We start from the raw sequence: 15788 nt of genomic DNA, 5'->3' as shown, positions 1-15788 counted from the left end.
ATCTAATGTAAATCAAATCATTATGTATAGGCAGTTTCAGCAAAATAACTGCATGAGCCATATTTCATATTAATCAATGTAAATAATGTGTTTATTTTACCTGGTCAAAATTGTATTGTTATTCACAAATGAATATTTTCAATTATTTGGTAGAAGGCAAACTAAACAAATCCCTGCAAGACAAAATCAAATTTCTTTCATTATTGCAAACACAGCTTTGCCTCAAATGGATGTAATCCCAGATAATATCATTCAGTCATCTTTGCTGTACATCACCTACCCAGCAAAGGAAGCATTCTTATCTACCAACCTCACATCTTTAGGTCCTGAAGAGAGAACAAAATACCCCTCACTGCAGTAACTCAGGAAGCTGTAGTTCACAGAGCAGACGAATAAAAACGTCTCGAGTGGCCAAAAGGGCATAAACCTGTTCACTTCCTGTCACGAAATTCCCAGATCTCAGTGAGATAGCATATCCTTTGTGGGAATCTAGCCAGACTTTCATCTCCTGTGTGCTATAGTGATTGAAAACTAGAGCATGCGCAGATACACCTGCTACTGATTTAAGTAAGAACCCCTGAGCGACCGGGTCATTCTCACGAAAACTATTGAAACATCATGGCAGTAATGATTTTTAATATAAAACATAATTCAATAACACAAAAATATTATCATAATAAAGGTAATGTGTTCTCTACCTTGCACGTAGAATAATTGTAACATAGGAATTCGTATTTTATTGTATTTAATGCGGAAAATCTCATTAATGCATCCAGCTAAGTGCCAGATATGTTGAAATGTAAACATTTTAAAGGTGATTTTTTAAAATATTCTTTAAAAGTTATTGTATGTTCTATCTAGAGTGACCTATCAAATAAAAAGATGCAAGTCAGTGAAAAAAATAGAATCACAATGCAATGTAGAGCAGTGTAAAAATAATGCAGTACATTGCAGGACATATACTGTAGGCCTACATGCCCATGTTGGTTAAATGCGTCAAAAAACAAATCACACTATTTCAATTACATTTTGATATAAACCAATATTACACAGATTTTTAAACAGGTAACAGTTTATGTTTTTGCCTTCTGAGACAGATGTCAATGTCTTTCTCCAGGGGAAAGCTGGGCTTCACCTTCTGCCTCAATTACGGAAATTCTGGGGGTATGATAATAAATGGTAATTAATTGATTATAAATTAATGTTAACTTTCACTTGTTGACAATCTGTTGTTGACAGAAATGCCTATTAATGGTGCCTAAAACTTGTCATTTGGTGAATAATTGATGTGAAGAAATGCACTGTACTGATATGACAAGTTATACAGTATGTTGATCAAGATTGAGTTTAGACATTGTCAATTTGTTAAATTCAGTTGTGTTTCTATGCACGTTTGCCAGTGTAAATTTTTATTTTTTACAAACGGTTTGCACAAAATCTACTAAAATGAAACTATATTGCATAGGCCTATACATGTAGTGTTGTGTTTTTTCTTTACTGCAGTGGATTTATTGTTTAGTAGTGATAGTAGCTATTGTTTAAAGCTTGTTTAATGTAGTGCTTGTGTACACTTATGTGTTGGATGTTCAGTTGTACAGTTGGATTGCGGAAAACTCCGCCCTCTGTTTTTGAGTGTGAAGCGATCTGGTAAAGTGGCAGACGGAGTCCTGCATGACTTAAGTGGTTCTTCCCTTCGTTTATTAAAACGTCTCTTATTTGTTGAACGTGACAGTATACAATATAATAAAATATTACACTTTGAATCATGTCATCAGATCGGTCGAACAGATGTTTATTAATGCACAAGTTACCAGGGGTGACAACGTTAATGCGTTTGGCGCGAGACACTTGGCTCATAAAATAAAAATCCAAATACTTATCATGTAAAGTATTATATTATCATGTACTGCAAGTACGCATTACAAACCAAACGCTCTTGTTTCTTTGTCTTTTACTGCGCATTACAATCCAAACGTTCGAAAAACTGATAACATCTCTGACGTATTCGCCGAGGCTAGTTTCGCTTGTTCAATTGACGATCTCAGCGTAAGCGAGCAGCATAATCTTCTGAGCATTGATTCGTTTCAGATCGACGGGCTAAAATCTTACAGAAAATCGTTTTTTTGCTAAATACGATCGACGATAAACGACATGAGTTCAACTAAAAAAGCTGTGGTCTTCACGAGCAGCCAGTTAGCGTCGAGCGTCGTGTCTCAGAAGGCTGGAGAAGAGACCACCGTCCCTCAGGTCAACATGAACTGCAGCCTGCAAGGTAACTTAACTACAAACAAGTCTGATGAGAATCATAAAATATTACGAACATGGCCTAGATAAATGAAAAGTAATGATAGCGATTGTTTTTCTTTTTTAGTGGTAAGGCATTGAAAGCTGTATTGCGTCGTGTAAAAATCAGTCAAAATGCTTGTTTTTTAAAAGACAACGCCATGTCTTTTCAAGTTATGATTATATGATATATAAGTTAAAATGAAAGTAAAATGGACATTTTGACATGTGGAAGGCATTTTAAAAGCAAAACAGTTAATGGCACAACTGCTTATTTAACGTTAACGTTACATGTCATGCTGCATCATCTATCATAAATCTGAGATACACTGGGTAGATTTTGTTACGGTTTTTATTATACATTCTTTTTTAAAACTACTTTATGGTTTTAAAAAAAATCGTAAGAAACAAATAACATCAATTTGTGATTATCATGCTTATATTTTGATGACTCTCTCTTTTTTGAAGATCAACCACGGAAGAATGGTTTCTCCTTCTTCAGGAGAAAATGGGGGGCATTTAAAAGAATATTGACTGGGAGCAACAGAGGGAGTTATCGGTTTGACCATCCTCCATCCATTTTTGAGCCTGACCCATCCTGCCCTAGACTTGTGGCATTCAGGAGGCTGGATGATACACAGCCTGGTCCATCGACTACATCCCATCTGGCTGAAATGGACCCAGCCAAAAATAAGCCAGTCGTGCCCGAGCGAGCCGAACCTCAGCCTCCACCCGTCCCAGCAGGTCCACTTTCTTTTAATGCTTTTAAACATTTGACATCATACTATGTGAATAATTTATGAATCTGACCAATCCATCTCTCCACAGACACCAGGATTGCTTGGAAACCGTTCCGAGCCACGCAGATCTGGAATAGCGTTGTCGACAACCTTAAGACGCAGGTGGAGGTGAAGAGGAGACGACGCAATCTGAAAATCTATCACGATTGTTTTTTGGGCTCGGAAGCTGTGGATGTGGTTCTGGCTCATATGGTTCAGATCAAGGTCAGCATAGATGCAGAGGTGCCTCGATCCAAAGCCGTCCGACTCTGCCAGGCCCTCATGGATGCCAAGGTCTTTGAGGAGGTGGACACCAACGTTTTTGGGAAGAATAAGAGTGAAGCGAAATTTAAGGACAGCAGCTATAGGCTGTACAGGTTTTTCCCGACCACGGCCTCATCAAGCCCACCATGGTTTGGGGACATCAAGCCCAGAGACCATCGAGAGAAGGTTTGACTCGCTTCAGAGGAACAGCAACAGTCCACCTTACCAAAGGTATCATCATCTCACTGCAGTTCTTTACATATTTTCTCACATAGTGTCGGATGAAGATTGTAGTTTGGTGTAGAATCTAATATATTAACATTATCCTTATGTATGTTTTTCAGTTTCAATTGATTCCTGTAGCGAGGAAGGCGGGGCGAGAGCCGTGGGGCGGGTAAGGCGGGGCCGGCGGCGTAAGTGGCAACGAGTGTCAGCTGTGCGACCGCCGGTCCCCGCATGCCTCACGGGGGAGCTCGGGAGCATAAGAGGACGAGCGACCGGACCATCGAGAGAGAGGACCCGGGCCCGGAAACAGTTAAGTTTGTTTATGTTCGTGTGGCCGGCAGTCGACCGTGAGGCATGCGGGGACCGACGGTCGCACAGCTGACACTTGTTGCCACTTACGCCGCCGGCCCCGCCTTACCCGCCCCACGGCTCTCGCCCCGCCTTCCTCGCTACAATTCCCTTTATGAAAGATGTGCAAAGGAGATTTTGTGGCGACTTCATGAGAGTTGGACCCAGGGAGCCAGAGAGAAGATATATTCGATGTGTAAGTTGAAAAGACTTTACAAGATCTTTTTAGAAGATCAACCACAGAGGAATGCCTTCTTCAGGAGAAAATGGCAGGCAGTTAAAAGAATATTCACTGGGAGCATTAGAGGGAGTTATCGGTTTGACCATCCTCCATCCATTTTTGAGCCTGACCCATCCTGCCCTAGACTTGTGGCTTTCAGGAGGCTTGATGATACACAGCCTGGTCCTTCGACTACATCCCATCTGGCTGAAATGGACCCAGCAAAAAATAAGCCATTCGTGCCCGAGCTAGCCGAACCTCAGCCTCCACCCGTCTCAGCAGGTCCACTTTCTTTTAATGCTTTTAAACATTTGACATCATACTATGTGAATAATTTATGAATCTGTCCAATCCATCTCTCCACAGACACCAGGATTGCTTGGAAACCGTACCGAGCCACGCAGATCTGGAATAGCGTCGTCGACAACCTTAAGACGCAGGTGGAGGTGAAGAGGAGACGACACAATCTGAAAATCTATCACGATTGTTTTTTGGGCTCGGAAGCTGTGGATGAGGTTCTGCCTCATATCGTTCAGAGCAAGGTCGGCATAGATGCAGAGGTGCCTCGATCCAAAGCCGTCCGACTCTGCCAGGCCCTCATGGATGCCAAGGTCTTTGAGGAGGTGGACACCAACGTTTTTGGGAAGAATAAGAGCCAAGCGAAATTTAAGGACAGCAGCTATAGGCTGTACAGGTTTTTCCCGACCACGGGCTCATCAAGCCCACCATGGTTTGGGTACATCAAGCCCAGAGACTTTCGAGAGAAGGTTTGACTCGCTTCAGAGGAACAGCAACAGTCCACCCTACCAAAGGTATCATCATCTCACGGCAGTTCTTCACATATTTTCTCACATAGTGTCGGATGAAGATTGTAGTTTGGTGTAGAATCTAATATATATATATACATACATTTTCCTTATGTATGTTTTTCAGTTTCAATTGATTCCCTTTATGAAAGATGTGCAAAGGAGATTTTGTGGCGACTTCATCAGAGTTGTACCCAGGGAGCCAGAGAGAAGATATATTCGATGTGTATGTTGAAAAGACTTTACAAGATCTTCATGAATGTTATCTGAAGTGGGGTCCAAAAGTCACATTGAAAATCTGGAGAAAACCTAAAAATGTGAAAATATGGAGTTCATCCATGTAATTAAATTATTGTAAATTTTAAATTGTTTAATTATGTTGCACAAACTTGTGGTTTTCATGCCACATTTTAAATAATAAAGCTTTTAGCTCAAATTAAAAAAAAAATCTCTATTAAATCAGAAACATGTAAAATAAGATATTTTATAGTATTGTTATAAAAAGCATTTTCATTAGTTGTCTCAGCACATTATGTACTTTGGGCTAGATTGTGAAAATCTCTTGTCTGTGTTAGGAAGACGAGCCATGGAGCTTGCTCACATGAAGCGCATCAGATATGATGCCGAATTAATACCAGTCCGGTCACTCTGCAAACTGCCGTATAAAACGATACACAAGACGTGAGCCCTATATGACCAAAAAGGGCAAAGTGTCTGAAGAACTAACCTTTGACACCAGAGGTGAGAAACATACATGACAACATTAGTTTGCCACATGAAGAGAACATACATGACTAAAGAACTGTTGTAAATTCTCTTACACCATGCCAGGATTTCCTGAACAAGTGCCTGCACAAAAATTCACTTCACAGAGTAAATCTGCAGGAGATGATGGCAGATGACTGGTTAAATGGAGTCGAGAAAGGTAAAGAAATATTGCACACAAGTTAGGTAGTGTAATGGACTGTTTAACACAGATTATCGGAAAGGATTCACATGAAACACCAAGAAGTCTTGTTTTGTGACCCCAGTTCTGTAAAATCCAGCCCAGAGTCTTAATTTTGATTTCAAGCATTAGCTTCACGATGATTTCAATAGTTTAAGGTTTAGGTTTTAAGTCATTTTACTAGAGGTGCACTGATTGACCGGCCAGAGATCGGAATCGGACGGTTTTTTGTATGATCGGCCCGACCGGTGACCGGCCGGTCAGTCTCACGTCTCGCCGATTCCAAGCCGATCTTCTGTTGCCCGTGATGCTCACATTCATACATTTTTCCTCTTGTGCTCACATATTTTAACGCGCACATTCTAACGTTTTTCTCTTATATTCATATATTTTAACTCACACATTTATACATTTTGCTCTTATGTAAACGTATTCAAAGTATACATTTAGTTTTAAAAATTATAAATGTATGTAAGAAGAAAATATATGTATTTAAGAGAAGAATGTATGTATGTGTGAGAGAGTATAGTGAAAACGGAAGGTGTATGATGGAAACGGAAGGCAGGTCACGTAGACGGCGCTTCTGTGTATCAAAGATGCCGTAAAATGCGGCGTGTTCTATAATATTAAAATCAGCCCCGCCTTTTCTACACAGTCCAGCCCCTCCAATGAACAGAAAGACCTGTGTTGTAGAATTTTGATCTGAATAACGTTTCCTGTTTTTGACTTTATTGCGAATCATGTTTAGACTTTCATTATGTGATATTTTTCCATTGAGCACGTTTTTCCTCCTTTTCGTTTATCATAGGTGCACAAACGGCATCTTTTTGAGAGTGTGTACGTTCATGATTCTGTGTACGTTCTCGTTTGTAAGATGTCAGCCTCGGTAGCGCAGTGGACCGCTTGCGCGGCAGCATCACAGTCTCGCTTTTAATGACAGGAGTTCGTGTCACGAGATAGCAGGGGAAGAAGAACCCAAGCGCAGGCAGGCAATGACGGGGTTAACAAACAAGATTTTAATTAATCACAAACAGAAACAAAACACCCACAATGGGGAAAAACTAAACTGAGGATATATATATATATATATAAAGACTTCCCACGTGGGGGCAAAACAAAAGACAGGAACAAAATAAACTAACTATAAAGCAACGACACAACGTCTTAACAAACAGCACGACATGGCAGACCACAAAAACTCACAGAAACTCGATGAACATAGCACAGTACATACAACGTAATCCAACAGCACAAGACAAAGAAACATGAGGGCATATATAGGGAGACAGACAAAGGATAATTAGCAAGGGGCAGGTGTGGGAGATAAAACACTCAGGGAAAGTTAACGAGGAAACGAGATGGCGGGAACAGAGACGAGACACTGGAGAGAACGTATATTATTGTCAAAAGGACAATAATATGTTTCTCTCCACACATAACCAAAGGCTTTGTCATGACTCTGCTACAGGACCAAGAAAAACATGACTAAATGAAGCAGAGCCATGACAGAAGCCCCCCCTTTAATGAGCACCTCTAGGTGCTCACCAAGGGGTAGACGGACGAGATAAGACAGACTGGGAAACAGACAGGACCAGGCAAAACAAAGAAAACAAAATCAAGGGCAGACAACAGACTGAGAAACAAACATTCATTTCGATATGATTTATTTTACTCGACAAAGCACGTGTTTTTTCTATAAAGAAACTCAGCTCGATGTGGATGGAGCGTATTATAACCTAAATATCCAGTGCTTTTGTGTTGCATATACCATATACGCTCTGCACAGTTAGCCGACTGTGTGTGAACAATGTTTTTATTTCATTTAGAGTTTCGTTGTAATTGAGAATCCGTAAATGTGAATTAAACAGCCTAATCAATTGACTTTTATTTTCGATTGACAATTTAGCTTAAGATGGCTGTACGTATACTCTATAGGCTATCCTTTTATCATGAAGGGGAAAACGTTTCTTTCTAATTGCACCTTTGCTGCTTGTTGTTCTGTATTTACCAATAAATAAGTTATAAAAACAGGCCTATATTTTCCTTTAAAATGCCGTTTTTGTCATCTAAAAAAAATCTATATAATAATAACAACGTAACAACAGTTTTTTTTGTCAGCATTTCCCTTATTGTTTCTGTATGTGAACAGTCTCCATAATTTTTAGATTTTTGATCGTCAAACGCTTATAGCATTTTATACCGAATGTATCCAGCATGTACAGTCTATATGTAAATAGCAAAACAAACACGTTCGTATGGGAAATAATTTTTAATTAATAAAAACATACTCACAACAGCCACTGTACAGTAAGCAGACTTAGCCCGCAGCTGTTACATGCATTAAGGCCTTACACCGATTGGCTTGTTAATAAGCGTTTCTTGTCATTTAATCAGTTGTCAGCAACAGGGTAGTGTTCCGACATTTAAAAACATGACCCAATAAAACAATTCAAAAGGAACGAAGAATATGGTCGGACCGCGGAGTCGAACTCCTGTCGTTAAAAGCGAGACAGTGCTGCTGCCGTGCAAGCGGTCCACTGCACCACCGAGGCTGACAGCTTAAAAACATGAACGTACACAGAATCATGAACGTACACACTCTCATAAAGATGCTGTTTGTGCACCTATGATAAACGAAAAGGAGGAAAAACGTGCTCAATGGAAAAATATCACATAATGAAAGTCTAAACATGATTCGCAATAAAGTCAAAAACAGGAAACGTTATTCAGATCGAAATTCTACAACACAGGTCTTTCTGTTCATTGGAGGGGCTGGACTGTGTAGAAAAGGCGGGGCTGATTTTATTATTATATAACACGCCGCATTTTTACGGCGTCTTTGATACACGGAAGCGCCGTCTGCTTGACCTGCCTTCCGTTTCCATCATACACTTTCCGTTTTCACTATACTCTCTCACACATACATACATTCTTCTCTTACATACATATATTTTCTTCTTACATACATTTATAATTTTTTTAACTAAATGTATACTTTGAATACGTTTACATAAGAGCAAAATGTATAAATGTGTGAGTAAAAATATATGAATATAAGAGAAAACCGTTAGAATGTGCGCGTTAAAATAAGTGGAAAAATGTATGTGTGCGCAAAAGGAGAATGTAAGTGTGTGAGAGGAAAAATGTATGTGTGTGCGAAAGGAGAATGTAAGTGTGTGAGAGGAAAAATGTATGCGTGCGAAAGGAGAATGTGAGTGTGCGAAAGGAGAATGTGAGTGTGTGAGAGGAAAAATGTATGTGTGCGAAAGGAGAATGTGAGCGTGTGAGAGAGCTAGAATGAATTTTGGGTTGTGCGGCCCCTCATAGACTGACGCGCATCTCTCATGTCCGCTGACTGCACGCACGTGCACACGCATCATGTACTGTACAGACAAGAAGGTGCACTGTAGTTCATCTCTCGCTGCTCCCTCTACATGGGGTATGCTACAGTGATGCTATTAGCATCATGCTAAACTCGGACACATGCTAAACTCATGTTGAAGTCGTTCACTCAATCTGATTGCTTGTCTTACGTTAAAACTGTGGTCATTTCACCTAGGTAAAATGACATTCAACACGACTTCTACTTGTTTTTAAAAATCCAAAATATAAAAAAATGAATAAATCAACCAATATATGTGATATATATCTGATTGAGTTCGTTACTAAAACAAAAAACTGCAAATACATATACTGTACATCTTTAGAGTAGAATTCACTCTAAAGATTTTTAACTCTTTTATTGAAGTTGCAGCAAAAATCAACCCACTTCTTTTAATACTACAGACACAAGATAAAGACAATTTATTTTACATTTCAGAAAAAATTAGCAATGTTAGTTTCATAAACGGAAACAGACGAGAATAAAGTTGAAGTATTTTATTGTTATCTTAGACTTTTGTGAGATGAGTACAAAAATGAAAAAGGTAAATTAAGTGACATGTTTAGTTATATTTTATTATTTGTACTTCTTTTCAGTCACAGAGTTCTTCAATTTAAGAGTTGTTTGGGAAAGAGAAGATTCTGTAATGTAATGCATTGGAGCTTGGAGAACTGCATTTGGGGAAATTGTAATGTTCAATCATTTATTCAATGAAAATAAAAAAAATGTGTATTGAAGAAAAGTTAATATGGTTATAGTTTGTGGATAGAAAATCGGAATCGGCAGGTTTCACTTGTAATAAAATCGGAAATCGGAATCGGTAAAAGAAAATTGCAATTGGTGCATCTCTACATTTTACTCTTTCTCTTTCTTTAGATGTTTAGCCAGAGAAGAGCATACAGTATAAGAATTCGGGAGGCAGTGGACCCACACTGACCTATCCTGCCCTGGGCCTGTGGGAGATCATGCTACTTCTCTATATCAGTGTATCTCAATTCTAGTCCTTGTGCCCCCCCTTCACAGAATGTTTTAGATCTAGGTGTTTTATATAGCAAGAGGTCTGATTCTGGGAGGGTGGGGAGAGAACTGGAATTGAGAAACACTGCTCTATATGTAGTGGGACATGAATTCCACACTTTAATGTAGAGCAGCTACAGTTCACTCATTTACAGTAGTGACAACCCCAATTCACTGCCAAATGAACTCCTGATATATGCAGGTAATGAGAATCGCATTCACAGAAATTCTATGTAGTGTGTACGGAACCCAACTAAACTGCCAGTAATTGTTGATGATGACGTAACAGTTGCTACACAAGTCAATCATAACAAATGCAGAGTGACTCCTGTTCCGTACACATGTGGAGCGATTATTTAAGGCAGTGGTTCTCAAACTTTTCAGATCAAGTACCACCTTTAATAAAATAAATTAGTTGTTCCAAGTACCACCTAATGAATGCCATAGAAAATCATATGAAAAAACATTCAAATTAATAGTTGAGCTGTGAATTTTTATCTTTATACACGGTCCTCCAATTTGAATGTATTATTAATAATACAAATACTTTTTTATTTACCAGCTGTTTTCAAACTAAGGAACATGTTTTTCCATGTTTTTTAGTTGGTCAGCAGTAATAGTTGACACAAAACTGTAGTGTTGCTTGCTTCATTGATTTAACCTCGAGTAGAAGCAGACGCGTGTTGAATTAGCACTTAACAGCAATAACAACAGCTCAGGCGCATGCCTGAGTTACATCGACCAATGATAAATAAACAATAATTCATACAACTATATTAAAATTGCAAATAGGCTGAGATGTATTCCGTATTTATCTATCATGTATTAAACATTTGAAATGAAATGACTAAATATATATTATATTACTATATTAATATATAGAGTTTTTAATTTTCTGTCTTGTCACGTACCACCAAGGGGTCTCTTCAAGTACCACTAGTGGTACGCATACCACCGTTTTGAGAACCACTCATTTAAGGGATTCACTCAATGCGGTTGTCAATGCGAAAATTTTGCAGTGTGTTCCTGGCCATAGTCATTAGAGAAATCTTATTTTACCTCGCTCGCCTCGCCACAATTGGAACCTTCACTTTCAATTTACAGCTTTTTAACTTTTAATATAATTTTCTGATGTTAAATTTAGGCCTGTCAGCCGCATCCCTCCCAATATTAAAACATTTTAACAATCTTTTCCATTAACAGGATCGTGCTAACTGGCCATTTCTTTGAATAATAAAAAGAATAACTTTAATAATAACTCTGTCTCTCTTCAGATTGTCTAGTATAGTTGGAAACTGTTTACTTGCTGTAGCATGTTTCATATTTCCCCGGTATGAGAAATTTCGAAAATTGTTATTTATTATGATTAACTGAATACAATGCTATCAGTGGCTTTCAAACTTCATTTGTTAAAAAAATCCAAGTTTTGCGTGAACTTCCTCTTCTCTCACCGAACTTGTACAGATGGGAATCTATAATCTAATGAAAGGAACTGACAGTTCTGAAATGAAATACAGTAAGTGTTTATCAGCGATCTGTGTCTAGCGGTGTTAACACACATCTAGACTCCGTTGAAAGACATTTTCAGTTTGTTTGCCAGTATGAATTGTGGTAAAGCAGGTTTATACAAAACATATTTGTGAGAACAGTTAAGATAAACGTCATACCTCAATGCCATACTCTCCCTGACTTGACACATTTGTACATCCTATCCAAAACACTGCGGTAACACAATGTTCCTTTTATTCTTCACTTTCGACCTGATCGTATGCTCACATTGTTCTTATTAAAAACTCCCATTTATTTATTTTGTACTATTTATCTGAACAACTGGTGAAACTTGTAAGTCGCTTTGTATTGAAACTCTCCCTGACTTTACATGTTTGACTGAACACCAATCGAAATAGTTTTTGTGGAAGGACATTAAAGCTTTTCAGCCAGCTTTAAAACTTAAAAATCAGCAAAAAAGCCAGCAAGTCACAGTCCACATAGGTTATTTCTATAATACTGTTTCAAAGTCACAACATACATAAACGTTATTTTTGTGGCCCAAACTTAACTTGCGAGAATAGAGTCCTTGTAGATTATTTCTGAAAACAAGCAAAAGACATTACAAGAAAATTACATTAGCTAGCAAGTTATAAGTATGTCTAGTCTATGTCTAGTTACTTGGCTAAACTTAAATGTGACAAAGTTACATGATCCATTCAACAAACTGTTTGTTTACTGTAATAAAATGAATATACAATATAATTCAACAATTTTTTTATTTAATACCATTAGTATACAATAAAATATTAATTTATACAAAAAGTGCTCAAATGTTTGCAGAAACAATACAGTGTTTGTATTTTTAGGCAGGACAGTTCTACAAAGTGACAAATCACAAATGTTATTACGTCTGACCTAAACTATCAATGTTCTTTTATTTTTCAAAACTCGAAATCCCACTTTTTGTTTTATTTTTTAGTGATATGATACCCCTAAACATTATTAGCCTCAATTTAAAATGTGGTGTTTGTTAGAATTGTACTAAATCTCAGTTTGTAATATTTGCAGCTAAATCGCAAACACCAGACAGAAATACAATCAATTTCAAAATCAAATGCTCACTAGCATTTCTGAAACGTCCCGTTTCCTACATTATAAAAAATGTTAAAGCTGTGTCTTAGTGCAGCTTTTTACACTATACATCATGTCAAACTATCATCAAACTATGTTGTAGTTAGTGGGTTGCTGTTACCTAAGTAGAGCTGTAAACTAACTGCCTAAACGTGTTTATGCCGCTTCAGTCGGCTTGAACAGAAACAAACACAAACATTTGTCTTATTGTGTCATTTTTATATAATATGTGAATGCTCTGTACAATAATATGCTTGTCTTGTTTCCATGTTTCATCCTCGGGACACCTGAGTCTGACAGATCCAGCTCCAGTTTGACTGGATGCTCATCCCAGCTCCGGTTCAGCCAGATTCTCAGCCAGTAATGAGCACATCTGAAGCCAGTGTCAACCAGAAGGTAATGGGACTCTTCAATCACTGCATGCATCTACCATATCTGTTGTATTTTCTATCTTATCTTAACAGATATTTATGAATCCTTTTCCGGTTTTGTTGACTTTACTGTTTTCCTTCTAAGACGTTTTGCGTAGTGCTGCTTTGCAAAAATGCACACTGTGAAAAAAACGCTATAGAAACTAGTACTACCAGTGATCTAAATCCTAAAGACATATATAAATTAAACATACACAAACCAGCTATTAAACAGAATGTTCACGAGTTCACATGCCCATCCAGTCTTAAAGGTCCAGTGTGTAAATAAAAAATACAATATAATATGCATAATTATATTACATCATGAACCGTTGTTTTTATTATCTTAGAATGAGCTATTTCTATATACACCGCTTGTACCCTTGCATGGAATTCGCCGTGTTGTTTCTACAGTAGCCCTTAACGGACAAACTGCTCTACAGAGCACGTTTCGTAAATACGGTATCTCCTTCGGTAAAGAAGCAAAAACTTGACGACATCTTAGTTCTTTGTCAGCAGCCATAATGCTTCGAAAGGGAGGGGTGGAGTGAGCCGTTGGTTGCAATTTGGAACCTCAACGTTTGATGCCGCTACATTTTATACACTGGACCTTTAAAGGGATAGTTCACCCCAAAATGAAAGTTTTGTCATCATTTACTCGCCCCCAAGTTATTTTAAACCTGTATACATTTTATGGTTATGCTGAACACAAAGAAAGATATTTTGAATAACGTTTGTAACCAAACAGTTCTGGCTCACTATTGACTACTATAGTAGAAAAGGAACTATGTTAGTCAATGGTGCCCCAGAACTGTTTGGTTTCACACATTATTCAAAATATCTTCTTTTGTGTTTAACAGAATAAAAAGAAATGTATACAGGTTTTAAACAACTTGAGGTTGAATAATGATGACAATTTTCATTTTTGGGTGAACTGTGCCTTTAAAGGTCTATCAGTGAAATCTAGCTCCAAGGTTGCGAATTGCAACCAACCGGTCACTCCATCCCTTCCTTTCAAAACACTTCGACGGCTGACAGAACATGGCGAATTGCATGCAAGGGGACCCGCGGTGTATGTAGATAGACATAGCTCATTCTTAGGTAATAAAAACATAACGCTTCATTGTGTAAGCTCTTTATACACCTCTGAAGGCATAGCTATGTATATTATATTGCATTTCTATCAATAGATCATCCCAAAAATTACAACTGAGCCTTTATCAAAATAATAATGATAAAAATGAATTTGGCCTAAAAATGATAATAATGGTAAAGAAAATAGCTTGCTGTTTTAGGAGGAGATTGATCCTGAGATCATGGGGGGTATCGTGGCATAAGATTGTGAACACGTACTGTGATAACTTGCATACCGTACTTGAAGGGATACTACACCCAAAAATGAAAATTGTGATAATTTACTCACCCTCAAGTTGTTCCAAACCCGTATTAATAATTATTTGTTTTGTTGAACACAAAAGAAGATGTTTTAAAGAACCTGGAAAACCAAACAGTTCTGGGGCACCATTGACTACCATTGTAGTTTTTCCAGTACAGAAATGACCCCTTTGGATTTCAGTATCTACCAAATGTCCTGAATATAAATGATCATAATGCTTTTATTATATATGTAGACTGAAAAACATAATATAAAATATCATTTTACCACACTTTTATCATTTTAAATCAAGCTGTTGCTTTCTAATCATACTTGGAGGCGGTTGGCAAGTTAGACCCATTGCAAGAGAACAAAGAAGAGTTCTTATTTCATCCTAGAGTTACAGCGATTTGACTGGCAGTATCACTCAATTGCTTTTCCCTTTTCCACCAACAGATTAAAATATACACCACAGCTGGAAACACATTTTAAATGGATTTTGAATTAACATTACTGTGGTGAACATTTGTGATTTACATTGTGTCTAATGTTGCACTGCTTTCTAAAGTTCACACTACACATGCCTCTACTGCTAAATGACTAAATGTAAATGTATATGGCTTTATCTTTGTATGATGTGCATCACAGGACCAAATATTTAACAATGTCTTCACAAATAAATTAAAGCTTGTCAAAAACCTGTGTTTGAGTTTTCTTACGAATAATGAAATAACTGCAGAGCTGTTCAGATGAGATGCTGGGATTCAGAATGAAGCGGGAGCTTTGGTGACTTCTTGCAGGCCTGCAGCATTTTTCATCCAGATGACTGAACTAGTGCAGCAACTTCTGCCGCTGTCAAAATGATATCCCAATTAAGGTAATGTGAAAACCAGTGTATACTGTAGATAACACCTGAGATATAACATATGACAGTTTGCACTTACTGTAGATTCTGGAGTGCAGGATGTCATACAGTAGAGAGTACATGTTAAGATATAAGGAAGCTGTGGTTGGAGGACGGAAAGGATCAGTAACTAGGTATCTTTTGTGCTTAATAGCATTATTTTGTAAAAATTAAATTTGTAGGAATGCATTGGCTGACTCTGTCTTG

The sequence above is a fragment of the Triplophysa rosa genome, linkage group LG4 (assembly GCF_024868665.1).
Source record: "Triplophysa rosa linkage group LG4, Trosa_1v2, whole genome shotgun sequence".
Classification (NCBI taxonomy): domain Eukaryota; kingdom Metazoa; phylum Chordata; class Actinopteri; order Cypriniformes; family Nemacheilidae; genus Triplophysa; species Triplophysa rosa.
This window is presented reverse-complemented; position numbering follows the sequence as displayed.